The sequence below is a fragment of the Gopherus evgoodei genome, chromosome 2 (genome assembly GCF_007399415.2).
Source record: "Gopherus evgoodei ecotype Sinaloan lineage chromosome 2, rGopEvg1_v1.p, whole genome shotgun sequence".
Classification (NCBI taxonomy): domain Eukaryota; kingdom Metazoa; phylum Chordata; order Testudines; family Testudinidae; genus Gopherus; species Gopherus evgoodei.
In genome coordinates this window covers 205813666-205828016 of record NC_044323.1, presented here as the reverse complement: position 1 = coordinate 205828016, position 14351 = coordinate 205813666, and the positions used below count along the sequence as shown (strand labels likewise).

Below are 14351 nucleotides of genomic sequence, written 5' to 3'. Positions count from 1 at the left end.
GTGTGTGAAGTGTATTGAGCTGGTCAGGCCAGCTAAAACTTACTGTTACATACCAGGAAGCCCCTTACCATCTGTCACTGGGTGCTCTTACAGACACCCCAGTTTGCTCTGGTCTGATGTGGGGGTTTGTCCAATCATGCCATAGGATTTGTGCCTTTTACTTTTCCTAAATAATTCTATCATAGAGAGGATATAAAACACACCTAACCTTACTGTTGGACTCATAGGAATAATGTTCTTCCCTGTCTAGCTGACCTGTAAAGGCAATGATTTAATTTCATCAATATAAATCCAAGGAGATTTGCAATTAATACTCTGAGATATGTTAGTAAAACCCCACTCTTTGGAATTACGTCTTTGCATTTGAATACTTTAGCATAAACTGGTCTCCCTTTTCCATTTTTTATAGTCCTCTCACCTCCAAAGTATTCAACCGCTTTTTATCTGTGGGTGAAAAGTGCTATAGGAGTGCAAAATATTCTACATACAAAATGCATACACACTGTAGGATCTGAATTATAAATGCAATGGGAATTCCTACTAAACTTCTTTTAAAATATATCCAAGGTGTCTTGTCAACTGACATAATTTTGCTAAGCAAATATGATTAAGTGTTCCAGCAAGCCTGATTTTGCTTTCTTCTTTAAGAGCTTGTCTACCCTAACATTACGTTCATGGCAAACTGGGATGTAGTCTGCCGCGTGACAATTTTCGTTAAACTTGGTAGCACCTCAAGCCCATTATAATGCACGTGAAATCCACTCTGCTTGGATGTGGCTGAGATGTGTAATAACTAGGTTTAGGTTTATGTTTACTGAAGAAGAACCTGATTTATTCTTGTATTTGAAATTCAGCGTTGTGGTTGAAAAGAGAGGGTTGATATTCTTTAACAGAAGAAAGTCTAATTTGTAAGATGAGAAAGATTTAATGCAATTATTTGTGCTATACTCAATATGCAAAACATGCACTTTCAGGACATTGACTTCAGTGGGGCCAGGTTTTCATGGTTGGCCTAGATGACTTATTTTAGATTTGGGAAAACAACAGACAAATAACCAATATAAAATCTCCATGAAAGAATTGTACCTATGTTTCACTGTACAAGCTTCTCCACCTCAAATCTTCTCACAGTACTACCCACTATGACTTTTCCTGTTATGTCCCCGCTTACCAGTCGGTTGGCCAGGTGTGTCTGGTTTTCGAACGGTCGAAAAGACAGCCTGATGGTTTCTGGTCTGATCTACTGACTGGACACTCAAAGTCTGGTTACTGCAGTGGGGGGAGGCGGGGAAGCGCCAAGTCATCAACTGCGCCAACAACTAGTCAGCTTTGGTCACCTTCTATCTGCATTGGGCAGCTGCAGCTCCCAGCCCTGGCTCTGCAGGCAAGTCCTTCCCAACTGAGACAGGAAGTAGGGGAGAGGGGAAAAGCAGTGAGCGATGGAGAGAGAGGGAAAGTGGAATGAAAAGGGTGGCAGGTCTTGTGGGGGAGGGCAGGGCCGCCCAGAGAATTCCGGGGGCCTGGGGCCATCGGCGGCAGGCGACTCCGGTGGACCTCCTGCAGGCATGCCTGTGGAGGGTCCGCTCGTCCCGCGGCTCCGGTGGAGCATCCGCAGGCACGCCTGCGGGAGGTCTACCAGAGCCGCGGGACCGGCAAGCGGCAGGGCTCCCCCTGCGCGGCGAAATGTCTAGAGCCGGCCCTGTTCGGCGGTGGGGGGCCCTTCTGTTCTGGGACCCGCTGCTGCAGTGCCCCGAAGACCCGCGGTGGGGGCCCCCCGCCGGTGAATTACCGCCGAAGCGGGACCCGCCACCGAAGTGCAGCCCGCTCTTCGGCGGTAATTCAGTGGCGGGGGCCCCCGCCGCGGGTCTTTGAGGCACTTCGGCGGTGGGTCCATGAACGGAAGGGCCCCCCGCCGCCGAATTACCGCCGAAGACCGGCTTGCACTTCGGCGGCCGGTCCTGCTTAGGCTGTATTGCGATGGCGGGGAGGTCCTTCCGCCCCAGAGCGGAAGGACTCCCCCGCCAGCGAAGACCGGGAGAGGAAGAAGCTCCGTGGCTCAGCCCCACAAGAGTTTTCTGGGGCCCCCGAGCGAGTGAAGGACCCCGCTCCAGGGGCCCCGAAAAACTCTCGTGGGGGCCCCTGCGGAGCCCGGGGCCTGGGGCAAATTGCCCCTCTTGCCCCCCCCCGGGCGGCCCTGGGGAGGGGCAGGGCAGGGGCACGTCCTCAGCAGGGTTGCCAACAGTCTAATCGCACAAACCCAAAGACCCTTGCCCTACCCTCTGCCCTGCCCCCTCCTTGAGGCCATTCCCCTGTCCTGCCCCTTCTCTGAGGCCATGCCCCCACTCCCTCCATTCCCCCTCCCTCTATCGCTCACTCTCTCTCACCCTCATTCACTTTCACCAGGGTGAGAAAGGGGGTTGGAGTGCGGGAGGAGGTGTGGGGTGCAGGCTCTGCGAGGGAGTTTGGGTGCGGGATGGGGTGAGGGGTCGGATTCTGGGAGGGAGTTTGGGTGTGGGCTCTGGGCTTGGGTGGGAGGTTGGAGTGCAGGAGGGGGTTTAGGGTGTGGGCTCTGGGAGCAGGGCCAGCGCTACCATTTAGGCAGCCTAGGCAATAGCCTAGGGCGCCAGAATAATTGGTGGGCGCCGTTTTGCTGGAGGGGGTGGCAGGTGGCTCTGGTGGAGCTGCCGCAGTGGTGCCTGCGGAGGGTCCGCTGCTCCCGCGGCTCTGGTGGAGCTGCCGCAGTCTTGCCTGCGGACGGTTGGCTGCTCGCGCAGGTCCAGTGAACCGCCCGCAGGCATGACTGCGGCAGCTCCAGCGGAGCCGCGGAGCACCGGACCCTCCGCAGGCACCACTGCGGCAGCTCCACCGGAGCCGCGGGACCAGCGCGCAAGGCGGCGAAATTGCCGTCCGCCTAGGGCACTCAAACCTCTAGCGCCGGCCCTGTCTGGGAGGGATTTTGGGTGCAGGGTGCAACCTCTAATTCCCGGCCAATGTGAGCTGTGGAGTTGGCACTCAGACAGGCGGGGGCAGTGCGTGGAGACCCTCCCCCCAGGGGCTGCAAGGATGGTGCTGGCTGCTTCTGGAGAGGCGCGAAGCCAAGGCAGGTAAGGGAGTCTGCCTTACCCCCACTGCTGCACCGGACTGTTAGTACCCAAAATCTTCCGCTTTGGCTGAAGTAGCCTCTGGGAACTAGAGCATGATTCCAGGAGACTTCTGGCGAAACCGGGAGAGTTGGCAACTCTAGTCCTTGTGGGGAAGGAGTGGGAAAGGGGAGGTTCCAGCACTCCTGCTGGAGTGTCCAGTTTTTAAATATTACAGAGTTGGCAACCCTACTTACCAGTAATGGAATCTGTCTGTGTCCCCACCCCCCTGCTCCATTACAGCACAGTTGGCCCAGCAGAGGTGCTTGGGCTGACACCAGAGGTGGGGCTAGAGGCCTAGGGGCGGAGAGGAAATGAAGCTGGTCTGGGGGCGGAGAAGGAATGAAGGCACAGCTGAGCTGAGACTAGAGTGGAGCTTTGACTTTGGCTGGAGCTGGGCTGGGGGTGGAGCAAGAGGCAGAATGGAGCTGTGGTTGGGGCCAGAGCTGGGCTGTGGGTGACGCGGGACTGGGTGGTGCTTCCTCCCTGATCCCGACAGGGTCTGGCCCAGGCCCCTACCCCATGCCCCCTGAATCTTGCCCCATAGTTTGGGGACCACTGGCTAGTAGAATGTGAGGCAGAATTCTTACATTTAAAGGTACATTACACAGAAAACAGACTATTGCTGCAATCACCATGAGAAGTAAATTACTTTACATGACATGACTGAAATGATTGTCCTATGAACAGGCCTCCTAGACCAGCATAATGTTTTAATGAATAGTCCAGTGAGCATGTCCACTGAAGCTGGCGCTGGGTAGTGGAAGGCATCTTAAATTTTCCTTAGTGGCTGCTGACAGAAGCTGCTAAGGCTATGCATTGAAAGTTGAAACAGCTCATCCCTTGGCATTTGGACTCTGTGACCCTGCCCTCTGAGAGAAGAGAAATTGCCGTCACTTTTCTTTCCTTCACGGCATTCTCCTGTGATGGACTTTCCACCACCGAAACCCTACGCTATGATTTACATTGGAGGAAGTCACTGTAAAACAGTGCTCTGTCTAGCTCTTAACATGCAGATTACATGTCCTAATCTGTATAACTGCCATTTGGTTGCTTGCTAAACTTTAGAGCAGATTTAAAACATCTGCTCAAGTTTTATAACATCATTGAATAGCCAAAGAAGGGTGGTGAGAGAAAAAGAGAGAACTTCCCTTGTCTGCAGGGCTGGTGCAACCACTAGGCCATCGCCCAGGGTGCCAAGTGATTGGGGGCTCCAAAAAGCGGTGCCTTGGCTCGGTAGGGAGCAGCTGCCTTCCAGAGGGACCAGAGAGCCAGAGCCTCCCGCTTGCGGCGGTGGCAAGCCCCAGCCATGGAGAAGCCGACGCAGTGCAGGGGGGGGCAGCAGCCCTGCAAAAGCGGCGGCACCGCTAGCGGGGAGCAGCCGCTCCCCCCGCCCCTCCTGCCCAGGCTGGGGGCTCCTGCAAGCTGCAGCAGATGCATGCAGGTGGCAGCCCCTGTGTGGCCCCCGGCTCCCTCAAGGCCGCACTTGGGCTCTGTGGCTTCCGGGCATGTGAGCCACCGCTCGGTGCGGGGCCCTGAGCCTGCTCCAGGAGGGGCAGTGGCAGCTCACACTCCCAGGAGCTGCAGAGCCCGAGCACGGTGAGGGAGGAGCCGGGGGGCGCACGGGGGCTGCAGTCCATGCAGGCACTCCCCCTGGCTCCATCCATACCGCGCTCAGGTTCTGCAGCTCCTGGGAGTGTGAGCTGCCATTGCTGCTGCCCTCGCGCTGCCTCTGCACTCTGCGAGGGAGGAGTTGTGCGCCTGTGTGGTTCGGATCCACATGGAGCCAGCAGCTTGAGCAGCATGGGCCTGGTAGGGGAAGTCCTTGGGGGCAGTTAGGGAGCAGGGGGAGGGTTGGATGCGTTGGGAGTTCTGGGGGTCCTGTCGGGGTGAGGAGTGGTTGGATGGGGCATGAGAGTCCCAGGGGTCTGTCTGGGGGGGGGGGAGGGGATAAGGGTTGGGGCAGTGTAAAGGCAGCATATAGTGGGTGTAAATGTGTAAATGCCCTTTCTCTCCCTTTAAAGATCTTTTACGCTGCTTTAGCCATGTAAAAGGACTTTAATGTAAATGAGACTAAGACCCTGCCATTCTGATATACAGTAGTAACATTTTATACTCACTTTGCATGGTGTAAATAATGCACAAGGAGGTACAGGGCAATAAAAAAGCAGAACTAATGTGTGCTGTTTTTCCTCCTTTTCCCTCAACTTCTTAACTTATAACAGTAGACAGAGATTTCTAAGGCCTATACTGCTGAAACATTTTATAAGCTCTCCCCATTGTGCTTTAAACAATTTTGAATATCAGAAGAAAAAAATATTGATTGAGTTAAAGGATGCAATTGGTAAAATTGGACAACCGGCTGATTCATCACACAGCCTGATGTGAGCAAAGAAAATTGTCTAAATATACAATCGCAAAGTTTGGGAAGGCTGGCGCCACCGGTAGTAGTCACACAAAAGTAAACTGCAAATTGATCAGCTGAACAAATTACTCTGATTTCATGATAGCTATTTTTAAATGTAAGTGCTAGACTGTGTTTTTTTATTTCTTAGAGGGGGCGGTATACAATGTAGGATTTTATTGCTTCTCTTTGGGCTGCAAAACTACTTACCAGTGCAGCACATGGAAGTAAACATTAAATGTACGTAAATTCCTGCTGTCAAACAAGTTATGTTCCAAAGTTGCTGTTTCTTTCTTTGTCAGCAGAATGACAAGATGTTGCTGATGTCACTGAGTGTCTCAGTAGGCCTCGACATTCCTTGCCATCCACAACTAGAGCCGACTATCAAATTCATTTGCAGAAAATGGCTCTTATGGCAATACATGTGCCTCTAATATGATTGTACAAGTAACTAAAAACACTCTGGGCCGTTATTCATGCTAAGGCCCCAGTATACTGTCAGATTGATGTAAAAGAGCCTTAGAGTAGGTGTCATTTATTGCACTTTTTTGCCCCATGAATTTTATGTTTGCTACAGAATTAAACAGGTATAATTCAGACACAATGGCGTAGATACCAGCTTGCGTTCCAGGTATAGTTTGCCCAGCTTGGTGGGAGGCGGGGGTTTGAATGTAGCCTTAAACCGCCAATATGTCCTCCCACTTCACCTCTCCAATATTGAGGCCTGGTCTACACTACGCATTTATACCATTTTTAGCAGCATTAAACCGATTTAAAGGGCTCTTTAAACCGGTTTCTGTACTTCTCCCCGACTAGAGGAGTAGCTCTGAAATCGGTATTACCATATCGGATTAGGGTTAGTGTGGCCGCAAATCGATGGTATTGGCCTCCAGGCGGTATCCCACAGTGCACCACTGTGAGCGCTCTGGAAAGCAATCTGAACACGGATGCACTGGCCAGGTAGACAGGAAAAGCCCTGCGAACTTTTGAATTTCATTTCCTGTTTGCCCAGTGTGGAGCTCTGATCAGCACGGGTGGCGATGCAGTCCCAAATCCAAAAAGAGCTCCAGCATGGATCGTGCGGGAGATACTGGATCTGTTCGCTGTATGGGGAGACAAATCTGTTCTATCACAGCTCCATTACAGAAGACGAAATGTCAAAGCATTTAAAAAAAATCTCCAGGCTATGATACAGAGTCCACAGCACAGTGCTGTGTGACAAGCGTAACGGAAAGCCAAAGAATCAAATGGACACTCATGGAGGAAGGGAGGGGGGACTGAGGACTTCAGCTATCCCACAGTCCCTGCAGTCTCCGAAAAGCATTTGCATTCTTGGCTGAGCTCCCAATGCCTGTAGGGTCAAACACATTGTCCAGGGTGGTTCAGGGTATATCTCGTCAATTTACTCCTCCTCCCCTCCCCTGTGAAAGAAAAGGGAAAAAAATCCTTTCTTGACTTTTTTCAATGTCATTGTATGTCTACTGCATGCTGCTGGTAGACACGGTGCTGGGGCAATGAACAGCAGCATCCTCTCCCCTCCCTTCCCCGGTGGCAGACAGTACAGTGCAGTAGGACTGGTAGCCGTCCTTGTCATCAGCCCATGAGTGCTCCTGGCTGTCCTCAGGTCAGCCGGGGGTGCCTGGGTAAAAATAGGAGTGACTCCCGGATATTCCCGGCAGATGGTACCGAACGGCTGGTAACCGTCCTCATCATAGCAACTGAGGGCTGAACTCCATCAGCCCCTGTCATAAACAGATAGCTAAGGGTTAATGTCTCTTTCACCTGTAAAGGGTTAAGAAACAGTGACCTGCAGCACCTGACCAGAGGACCAATCAGGAGACCAGATACTTTCAAACCTCGATGGAGGGAAACCTTTGTGTTTTTGGATTTGGCTTTGTTCTCTCTGGGTCCTGGACGGGACTAGAGGTGCAATCAGGTTTCTGCCAATCTCCCTGCCACAGTCTCTTATCTATTCAGAATAGTGAGTAAGTACAAAGGTGGTTATAGTCTTTTAACTTGTTTTTTCTTTATTTGCAGATGTGTACTTGCTGGAAGTAGCTTAAATTGTGTTTCTGCTGGAGAAAGCTTCTTTCTATTGTCTATAAGCTAAAAAACCCTGTATATTTACCATCTTGATTACAGAGACAGTTTTTATGTTTTTTTATTCTTTATTAAAGTTTTCCTCTTTTTTTAGAACCTAACTGATTTTTTTTGGTTATCTTTTGTAAGACTCTAGGGAAGGGAGTCTGCACTCACCAGGGAATTGGTGGGAGAAAGGAAAGGGAGGAGGGAAGAAAAACCTGCTCTCTGCGTTTATCTCTGTATCTCTCTTCGGGGAAGAAGGGAGGAGGAAGGTAACATTCCTCTCGGGGTGGTGATTCAAGGAACTGAATCACGGTGGTCTCCTAGTGTACCCAGAGCGGGAAAGAGCTGGGAGGAGGAAAGGAGGGGGAAAGGAAATGGTTTATTCCCCTTTGTGGTGAGACTCAAGGAATCTGGGTCTTGGGGGTCCTCAGGAAAGGGTTTGGGGGGACCAGAGGGTATCAGGCCCTGGAATTCCTGATGGTGGCAGCGCTACAGAATCTAAGCTGGTAATTAAGCTTAGGGGAATTCATGCTAGTACCCATATTTTGGACGCTAAGGTTCAGATTTGGGAATTATACTATGACAGCCCCCCCCCTTTCATGTCTAAAGAAAAGATTCTGTACTGCCTGGACTATCATAGCAGTGGGATGCTGTGCTCCTCTCTCCTCCACCGTTTAATGTCCTGCCTGGACTATCATAGCAGCTGGAGGCTGCCTCCCCCTCATTTTATCTCATTAAAATGTCAGTGTTTCTTATTCCTACATTCTTTATTACTTCATCCCACAAATGGGGGGACCCTGCAATGGTAGCCCAGAAGGGTTGAGGGAAGAGGGAAGCAACGGGTGGGGTTGTTGCAGGGACACCCCCTAGAGTGGCATGCAGCTTATCATTTCTGTGGGATCTGACACAGAGCGGCTGTTCTCTCTGGTTCTCTGATACACTGATTCTCTAGTACACTTGCCCCATATTCTAGGCAGGACTGACTCTATTTTTAGATACAACATAAAGAAGGGAATGACCCAGGGGGTCATTCCCCTGGGTCATTCCCATTTTTGTCTTTGCGCCCCCAGCCGACCTCAGCAAAGGTCAGCCAGGAGCATCCATGACAGCAGCAGACGGTACAGAACGACTGATAACCGTCATCTCATCGCCAATTTACAGTGGCACAGCAAATTGTACAGAGTGACTGGTAACCGTCTCTGCTACCTTGCAAAGTCAAATGAATGCTGCTGTGTAGCATTGCAGTACCCCTCTGTCAGCAGCATCCAGTACACACACGGTGACAGTGACAAAAGGCAAAACGAGCTCCATGGTTGCCATGCTATGGCATCTGCTAGGGCAATCCAGGGAAAAAGGGTGCGAAATGATTGTCTGCCGTTGCTTTCATGGAGGAAGGAACGAGTGATGACTACCCAGAATCACCCACGACACTGTTTTTGCACCATCATGCACTGGGATCTCAACCCAGAATTCCAATGGGTGAGAGCGACTGCGGGGACTATGGGATAGCTACGGGATAGCTACCCACAATGCAGTGCTCCAGAAATCGACGCTAGCCTCGGTACATGGACGCACACCACCGAACTATTGTGCTTTGTGTGGCCGCGTGCACTCGACTTTATACAATCTGTTTTACAAAACCGGTTTATGTAAAATCGGAATAATCCTGTAGTGTAGACGTACCCTGAGACCTATTTTGTACCAGGTCAGTCCCTGGCATAGAGTAGAGCAACTTAAAGATTTCTCTATGTTATACTGGCCTGCAGGGGACCATTGCAGCCACTAAGAATTGCCTGGCATAGATTCTCTGGACATGCCTACTCCTTGCTCTTGGGGCTGTGTTACCTGAGCATTCCTTTATACAGCAGGAATCCTCAGATGACTGTTTATGCTGGCTTTACCGCCGCTATGTGCCATCAAAGCAATAAACGTCATCCATTGCCCTGGTGCAGGATCATACCCAAGAGTGGGGCCAAATTCATTCTTGATGTATCTCCTTTGAAGTAAATGAAGTTATACCAAGGATGAGTTTGGCTTTTTGTGTTTCAATATATTTTAAGTATTTGATTTAGAAAAATGTTCTCTGCGTTGTATTCAGTATAGATTTGTTGACTCTCATGCTGGCTGTGAGGTATACTGTTCGTCAGTGAAGAAGCTGTCCTTTCTATCACCATTGTTGGAGGAAAGTGGTTTATGGTCTAGCACTGTTTTAAAGTAGGAATATGGGAAGTGTTTATACATACCAAGTGAGAGCCCTCTGCCATCCAGAGAAGTAAATATTATGGAAATCTTTGCATGAAATTCTCCTCTGTTAATTTCACAAAACTGTTGTCTGTTGATGTGAATCACTTACAATGCACCAGGGCACAGTTCCAGACTGTGGCTTGGTAGGGATGCTTCATATATCTGCAGGGAATCTGGGAATGAGGAAAGAAGGGGAGAATCTGCCCAGAAATAACTAATTTCCCTTATTAAACAAGTCGTCTATTTTTTAAAAGTACATGGAGTCCAAGGTGATGTTTTGTAAGATTTATAAAAACAACACTTGAATATATTTCAGTAAATGTGACGTGCACATGAAGCTTCTCACTGCACAACTTTAATTTAGGCAATCAGCCCTTAGATGGCATATAATTCCCTTTGCAACATTATGCTGATACTCTTCATTTTTACAGTTCTTCAACATACCACAAACAATATTTCCCCACTACAGTACGCATAGATCAGCTTTTTCCATCCCTCCTTGAATGGACATAGTTATTGTGGTCACTACAAGGAAAATCCTACTCATTGTTTCTGTTTGAAGTCCCTCCTGTTGGTGGACTAATGGTTTGTATTCCACATTTAACCTCTTTAACCTTCATGACTCCAGCAGCACAGAGTAATGTGTAATGTTTAAGGACCTTCTCTACCAATTGTTCTGTCTACTGAGCATGGAACTCGTTTTTTCTGCAGGAGTGTGCTGTGTCCCATTGCATAACAGCATGCATGGGCACCAGAAAGAGAGCCAAGCACAAAAATAGCTATTGTATAAAACCCTATGTTAGAAACTAGCCATTTATTTTCACTAGTGTTGATGAAGAAATGTTTTTGCTAAATGCTGATATAGGAGTGGAACATTAAAGCCACAACTGAGCAAAGTACTTAAGCATGTGCATAACTTTAAACACATGAGTAATCTAGGGTGACCAGATGTCCCAATTTTATAGGGACAGTCCCAATTCTTGGGTCTTTTTCTTGTATAGGCTCCTATTACCTCCCATCCCCGGTCCTGATTTTTCACACTTTCTATCTGGTCACCCTAGAGTAATCCCTGCTCAGCAAAACACTTGATCATAACATATAAATTAAGAGTTTGAGAACACAGCTTTGCATTTCATAGTAAGAGCAGCACAGTAACTGAATGGGACAGTGTTTATAACAACATATCGGTGGTGGGTTTAAAACATATATTCAGAACTCAAGATTAAATTTCTGGTTGGGAGTGTATACTTTTCTTTTTAAGACACGGTGTCCAGGTTGTTGCGCCTTAAGACTAATTTTGATAGGTACCTCATGTTGTGGGCCTTATATTGGTTGAATCTTCTGAGACATTTTTTTAAACTGATCTTTGTTGTAGAGTTAAATTAAAACATCCACAACAACTTCTAATTACCCAATATATTGTGTATCCGATTTTACATGGGTTTTAGGATAGGAGATAACAAGAACAAGAACTCCAGTTCGCTTGGAATAGATACACATAACATTAAGTTATTTTAAGGCAACAACAAAGATCTTTGAAAAGTGAAGATTATAGGCATCTGTGAAGGTCTGACTTCCAGTACCTGACAAATAATATGGTATGTTAATTTGAAGACCTAACAATCTTGTCTGTGTCCCTTTTAATTTTTAATATAACATTTGTATCTTGGAAGGGAGTAGAACAATGTAATCTTAAATTCTTTGATACTTCTTGGTGTGAAATTCTGCTCCTGTACACAGAGAGAACATTCTAAACATTAAAGAACAGGACTGGGAGATAAAACTCCTGGGTTTTGTTTTTGACGTGCCATTGATTTGCTGTTATTTCAGGCAAGTCACTCAGGCCAACATTATCAAAAAATGAGTGGTGTATCTCACCTCTTAAAATCAGGCCCCAAGTCTCTATGTTGGGCCCCCAGAACTGAGGGCCCCCAGAACTGAGGCACTCAAAGTTAGCAGATACTTTAGAATATTTTGGACTTAACTTGCTTCATTTTATCCATCTGTTAACTAGCTATAATATTTGCCTGCATTTGTTGTGTGACATTATTATTATTTTATTTATTTATTAAATGTTTGACATCCTTAGATGAAAATTTCTGTGTAAGTGAAAAGAAATATTATCTTGGACTTTGGTTCTTGGAGATCCTACACTGACTTCACTCAAAATGAAGTTGAGAGTATTCTAAAAGTTGCAGAATTGACTCTGTGGTCTGTTTGCTCAGCAGGCCAGTCCTCTGGTTGGGCTGCAGGGCCATCTGGAGACCTACTGAGATGCTTGCTTTGCCTGATCCGGTCTCAGTGAAAGTGAGGTGAAATCTGGGTTCTCTTTCCATTGCTTTATCTTCAGAGCCATCTAAACAGGAAAGCGTCTTCCCCTAGCCCTTGTGAGAATTGTATGACCAAGTTTCCCTCCTTCTGTAGGCCAGAGGGGAGAGGAAGGAATGTGAGGCCTGGTCTACACTGCACAATGAAGTCGACCCATGTTAGATCGATGTACAGCCACTGCAGTAATTACTATGGTTTTTCATGTCCGCAGTACTATCCTTCTGCTGGTGGTGCGTGTCCTCACCAGGAGCACTTGTACTGACTTAGATGGGGCAGTGTGGGGGCCTGAGAGCCTCTCAGTGCTGGGCAGCCAGGCTCTCAGTGCTGGGCTGCCGGGCTCCCAGCTAGGAGTTCAGCATAGAGCTGACAGCCCGGGCTCTGAGTGCCAGGCAGCTGTGCTCCTAAGTGGAAGCTTGGCATGGAGCCGACAGCACAGGCTTTGAGCGCCGGGCAGCCAGGCTCCCAACTGGGAGTTACGTCACCAGTCAGTACCGCATGGAAGTACTGCAATGTTTACACAGACATGCTGTCATCCTAACTACATCAACCTAAGCTCTACGCCTCTGATGGAGCTGGAGTTATTGGGTTGGTGTAGTGGGAGATTTACATCTGCGGGAACAACACTGCCATGTAGACGCTTACAGAATTAAGTTGACGTAAGCTGCCTTATGTTGACCTTACTCTGTAGTGTAGACCTGGCCTGAGTGACCGACCCTGCTTTGACATGATGGTTAGAGTTGAGAAATGGATGGCGGGAAATTGGATGTGATGGTAACATAAGCAGAAAATGAGGATAGTTATAGAGGCAAAGTGAGAAGGAATGATGGGAAAGGGAGAAAAGTTATTGGAGACAGAATGTGGAGGATAGATTGGGAGGAGAACTGTGGGATTGAGTGAGGAAGAGAAGAGAAGGAGCAAAAGATTGAGGGGAATGGGGAAGAGAAATGTACATAAGATTGAGTGGCTGGAGAGAAAGTATGAATGAATAGAGGGAAAGGAGAAGAAGAACATCACAGGGCTAAGTATCAGAACAGTAGAATGAAGGGAAGAATATTAAGGAAAAATAAGACCGAGACACTGAATAAACAAAGACACATCAAGCTATACATTAGAAGGAAAGAGGAAAACGAGTGAATCAAGGATAAAGGGAAAGGAAGAATAAAATCAGGGAGATCATTTGCAGTAATTAAGCATTCAGACATGGTGTTTATGTTGCATTAAAATCAAGCTGTATCTTTTGAGTAGCTGAGAATATTTTGTCGTAGGACTCTGCAGAACACACAGATTTGGTATAGAAAGAGGATTCTGGTAGAAGTTTATGGCCCCTTGAGATACTGTCCAGGATACTTGTGCCTGTCAGTCCACCCCCCCCCTTGCTTGTGGACAGTAACAACTTTTGGCTCAACCCTGCATGGTGCTTAGCTTTCCTGCCCCCAGTCTAAGAAAACACTTCAGGTGCATGACTAGTCCTATTGGCTTTACTGCTGTGCTGGATCAGGCCAGATTGCTCAGCACTTTGCGGGATTGAGCCTATTCTGCTTTGGAGTGAGAGCCAATCCACTTTTTGTTCTAGCTTAGGCAAATGTATCTTTTGAGCCGAGATTCCTATTTGTACTAAATTAAATGTCTTAGCATTACCATTTGAAATTACAGCCCAGTGTATTTAAAATGAGATCTTTTTACTTTTGATCTTCGGTTGTTCTTGTCTCTTGTTTCAGAGCTCAAAAGAGAAATACTGGTTGGGAATATTCAAACTTTGTTCTGTGAGTCAAAAATTCAATTGTCCAACATCTGATTATTTTTGTGCTAGGTGTAGTAGTTTGGAAGGTACCCCCCCCCTTTTTATTTAAAGGTATTTCCCCTTAAAAACATAATTCTGTTTCACTATGGGACCCATTCTGCAAGGTGCTGAACTCTCTCCATTCCTATTTAAGTCGGTAAGAAGTTGAGAGCCAGAAGTTGTAAATGAACTTTGTTATAATTACTGCACAAAACCATTACGCTTGATTAACCTTAATCTGTAACACTTATTTAGAGTCAGTGTAACCTCTAAGTGCCCATTGCCTGCTCTGGATATCCATTCTGTAAATTAAAATACACACTATCAAGGACTGCTTATCTCACCTTGACACAGATAAATGTCCACCAAC

At 47.7% G+C, this 14351-nt stretch overlaps 1 protein-coding gene and 1 long non-coding RNA gene across 3 annotated transcripts in view; one reads left to right on the top strand and one right to left on the bottom strand.

Annotated features, from left to right (window-relative positions):
* The window catches only part of LOC115646669, a 35829-nt gene extending 34284 nt beyond the window's left edge, over nt 1-1545 (bottom strand). Inside the window, exon 1 of the long non-coding RNA XR_003999098.1 lies at nt 1172-1545. This is a non-coding gene — a long non-coding RNA (uncharacterized LOC115646669). The remainder of the gene's footprint in view (nt 1-1171) is intronic.
* Nucleotides 1-14351, top strand: part of RAB31 (RAB31, member RAS oncogene family) — a 108010-nt gene that overhangs the window by 15532 nt on the left and 78127 nt on the right. The gene's annotated exons all lie outside the window — the stretch shown is intronic.